Below are 4,753 nucleotides of genomic sequence, written 5' to 3' on the forward strand. Positions count from 1 at the left end.
TCCTCCCTTCTTCACAACAGGAGAACGAATCTCAGGGAGCACAACTGAAAGTGGTTCTGGTTCTAATTTACCAATGATTTACTAGTGGTTGTGGTAGAACAATGAATGTAATGAATTACCAGTGGTTCTGGTTCTGATAATAGAAGGAAGACAATGAACACAGACCAATATTTCTGACGATGAACCACTAGTAAATCATTTCTGACGATAATAGAAGGATTGATTTACATTGTCATTTTGGCAATGTTGATTGAAGGTTCTGACAGTGGTAAATCATTGTCATTTTGGCAATCTTGGTCTATCTTCCTTCTATTATCGTCAGAAATGTTGATTTAAGGTTCTCATGCAGGATTGATTTACCAATGATTTACCAGTGGTTCAGAAAGCGGGGATTACCGATTAGGTTTTTGTAATTTCCAACCAATCAGATTGCACAATTTCCAACCGATTAGGTTTCTGTAATTTACCATTCCCAAATCTCATCTTCTGTTCTGATGGCCTCAATCGCAACCTCAACTCAATTACTACACTATTTTTTTGGAATCTGTGGTCGGATCGGACCTGACCCTGTTTTCTTCCTAAGCGACCGTCCAATGTTTCCTAAGCGTCGATCTATATCACTCCATTATCACCCACTTACAGTGAAGAAGACAACGAACTATTCCGAACACAACCACTGCAAGATGAAAACGAACTATAGTGAAAAAGGACGAAGAAAACGAACTCTCGTGAAGAAGAAAATGAACTCTTGTGGAGAAAACGAACTTTGGTGAAGAAAGCGGCCAACAACTATTCCGAACACAACCACTATGTTGCTTGCAATTATTAATGTTATGGTTTAGGGTAGAACTGGTATTTTGCAAATAGCTTAGATGATCTATAAGGACAAAAATGTAATTTTCTGATTCATTAACGGAGGGGAGGTTTTTGTCGATTATCAGAAACCTCAAGGGGGGATTTTATATTTTATCCTAAATATAATATAAATATATATTTATATATAATATAGAAAATATGTGACATATATTCGATTAACCACTGGTTTTTTTGTAGGTTAATCGAAAACTCAACCGATTTTTCAAAAATTTTAAATCAAAACTGGACTGATCGTTTGGTTAACCGCATTTTACGATTTAGTTTTCTCGATTTTTCAATTTTCATGAACACCCCTAGGTCCCTGTAAAAATCTGTTCGGAAGAATTCTTTATTGACGAGCTGCTGCCACACCTTTGTTTTCTGCAATTTGAATCAGTTTCAATTTTCCCTAATTTTATTGTTTAGTAGTTTTCTCCGTTTGCAATCTGCAAAAGTTTTCTTGTATCCGGCAATCTATTTTCTTAATTTGGATAATGCAAACGGGGTTTGAATGAAAATGGAATCCAATCAGGCAAAACGTTACTATTAGCAGAGTCTATCAACTTCATCATCGGATGGCCATCAGCTTCAGCAGCTACCGATCTTGCGGTCTGTGATAAAGAGTCCCTTGTACTTTATTTTGCGATAAAAACCCCTTTGTTAAAAAGACAATTATAATATTTTTTAATTCCCATATCTGGATGAAAAAATCACTGTTCATCTACCCCGACCTTCTGATGCTATCCTTCCGTTCCTTCATATAATGACGACGAAGCTTTTTAGCCTTATGTCTCTTTCTATTCCTCCTCATTTGGACCTAAACAATTGATATATGAGAGATATGTCGAAAGCGAGGATGGACATCAAATAACAGATAACCCATATCAGAATTAAAACCCAATTCATACTCAGAAGCCAAATATGGGCAAATGAAAAAATATTTTAACAAGTAGACAACGCACATAACGAAAGAAAAAACCAATCCCGAATCTAGAATCGTAAAATTAAATCAGAAAAAACCCTAAAAGAAGGCAAAATAATGGAAGACAGAGAGAAAGAGAGCAATAGAAGACCTCGGAGGAAGGCTTAACGTGCTTCTTCTTGTGAGATGACGAAGATTTTCTTTTGGAGGAGGAATTACCAGCAGCCATTGGCTTTAGTTCAACCTGCAACAAACAAAATAAAGAGAAGCAAAAAAGGAAAAAAATAATTAAAAGACAAACAGAAAGCGTTAAAGGGAACAGATAGATTGAAAGAATCGAACGTAAAATTGAAGAATTATCCAATCCCTGTTTCGGTGGTACAGGCTATAGCAAGCCTTAGGTCTTCAGAGGAGCGCTCGATCTCTCGCTGCCGGCCCACAGCGGGTTCTGTGAACGCATTGTACAGGGAGTTTTTGACAGTGCGATGACTTGTTGTCAAACGAGGACTTGCAGATTCGTTCTATGGAGGAATCGTTCTCAAGCGAGGACTTGCAGAAGCTGCAACTGATTTCTGGGATGAAAGCGCGCTCGGATGGGAATTAAAACTCGGCTTAGGGATAATATCCGTAGGCTAAGCTTTGTAAGAGCTTGAAGTTGGGCGATCTTCTCGGTAATACGGGCAGTTGTTGGGCTATCAAGCATTGCAATTTCTCGTGATCGTGGCGTCGGCGACGGCTATAGAGATGAGATTGAAGACGGAAAACAAAATAAAGGGAAGAAAAAGAAAACAGATACAGAGACAATGTTTCTTCAAACAAAATAGCCATGACCAAAAAGTAAACCTATTTGGTTTCCAATACAGCAGAACCATAAATTACAAAATCAGAGATAGTATGAAAGGGTACAAAGTACAAACCATGCTGTCTTCCATCTCTTTCGGCCCGGCCGAGCTTGAATCCAGTCTCGCCCTTTGCATAGCTTTGTAGGCTTGATTTTTTTCCCATTTTGGAAGAAACCTAGATAAGATGAAGCGTAGAAAAGCAAAGAAGGTTCACCGTCAGTTAGCCATGTCCATGGTTGCTTTAGTTTAGTTTCAGTTTCATGGAAGAAGATAATGAATAATGTAAGTATGAGTACTGCAGTGATACATTTTGAAATTTGGGTACTAACTTGACACTACCCCCAAAGTTTAAGGTACTAAACTGAAAATTTTCCTATAAAATGATCTGTTATCATCAATTTAAGCTCAATATGCAAATTTTGCATATTTGGTTGTTTGGAAACCATGCAAATAGATTGTAAATGCAAATGTAGTGAATTCTGGTCCATACAAATGCAAAGTTGAGTTAATTTTACATTGACAAATTTTCATTTTTACCAATTGACTTACTTTTTGTTGTAATGGATGCAAACACAAATCCCGATATAAAAATACATATTTTTTGACATTAATTACTTTGAATGCAAATTTACTTTTTTTTTCGACCTAAAATTATCTCTCATTTTAGGTGTAAACATGCCTTATAAATTGTGTTTTTTGTCGTTGTCAATACACAAATTTTTTCTTGCCAAATGCTAGCAAAATTGAACCAGAGTACATATTTGCACTGAACCAGCGCTTACACCCTATTTGCACCATTTCTAAAGGCAGCCTTAAGATTTAAGAGTGCACCGTTTCCAAAGGCAGCCTTAAGATTTAAAAGTATCCATACTTTGAGCCTTATTTGACTGTAACTCACTTTGCCATCTAGTGGAATTGGTATGTGCAAGTGCAAAAGCAGAAAAGCTTTTGAGAGCTATCATCCCCTACCTATCCTCAAACATATGGAAATAAGGTTCAAAATATCGATATGGCTCGATACACTGGTAGGGACATATTGGACTGCACCGGGGCTCGCTCCCCTATTTTATTTATTCATCTTTTTGAACCTGATCCAGAGGGGTGGGTTTAAGGCTTGTCTACCCCCTGAACCAGGTTAAGCCCCAATGCGATACATATCTTCCGATACGGCCCAATATGCATCAAAGTTTTGAACCTTGCATGAAAACACGAATGACTGAAACCACCATCAATTATAATGGACGTATCCCAGTTACAACCTACAAAACATGTCTTCCATATGCTCTAATCGTCCAAGCACACCAAGGTTTTTAAAACTGAACCGGACAATGAACCATTTAGGGGTCTGATTCTTGGGTCGAATGGTCTGACCGTTCAAACTGAACGGACAGCCTGTTCTGACAAAAAAATAAAAAATTAAAAATGACTAAAAACCATTCCACGGTTTGAACGATTTGCTGACCAAATCAACAATTTTTGGCCAAAATGATGGTTCTGGATAAAACAGAACTGGTCAACTTTCCAGTTTTTCTGATCCGACCGTCCGGCCGGTTCCGGTTTTGAAAATCATGCACACTATGGGCCATAAAAATTCTCTTATTTGAGATCGAGACCGAGAGTTAACCATTTATCGAAGATCAATGTCGTTGGAGTTTTCCCACCCGCGCAGTCATATGCAAGGTTTAAAGTATTGATGGATATGGCATGGCGTCGTATATGGTATCGGTATCAAAAGTCACCAATATTCGAAATCCTGAGAGTTGGAGGGTTTTGAAATGTCTCAGATATTAGGAATCATCCCTACTAGCCTATCTGCCAATTATTGGGCTGAAAAGGTAAGAAGAAAAATCAAGTATTCATTGTTCCAAATACACAATATACATGATGTTTTTTATACCTTGGTCATATCTTGACTGGTTGGTGGAGGAAAGACTAATCAATTGGTGAAGGAGAGAAAGATCCAAGGTAGGCTGCCTGCCCAAGGCAACGTTTACTCTTATTTTTCTTTTTCTTTCTCAGTCAATGGCTGCAATTTGCACTCTCTTCTCTAATATCCTAAGGTTAGAATTAACTCAACCACTTGAACTGTAGGACCTGGACAGTCAAACCTCTGACCCAGAAACTGATTGCCAAA

At 37.8% G+C, this 4,753-nt stretch overlaps 1 long non-coding RNA gene across 1 annotated transcript; it reads right to left on the bottom strand.

The window, feature by feature from the left end:
• Nucleotides 1-1,737: 1,737 nt before the first annotated feature.
• LOC148801081 (uncharacterized) lies at nucleotides 1,738-3,215 on the bottom strand. Its single transcript, XR_016084557.1, has 2 exons — nucleotides 2,695-3,215; nucleotides 1,738-2,513 (listed from the first exon to the last, which is right to left on the bottom strand). It is a non-coding gene; the product is annotated as an uncharacterized LOC148801081 (long non-coding RNA).
• Nucleotides 3,216-4,753: the final 1,538 nt, after the last annotated feature.

Source organism: Nelumbo nucifera, chromosome 3, assembly GCF_055504915.1.
Source record: "Nelumbo nucifera cultivar China Antique chromosome 3, China Antique-T2T, whole genome shotgun sequence".
NCBI lineage: Eukaryota > Viridiplantae > Streptophyta > Magnoliopsida > Proteales > Nelumbonaceae > Nelumbo > Nelumbo nucifera.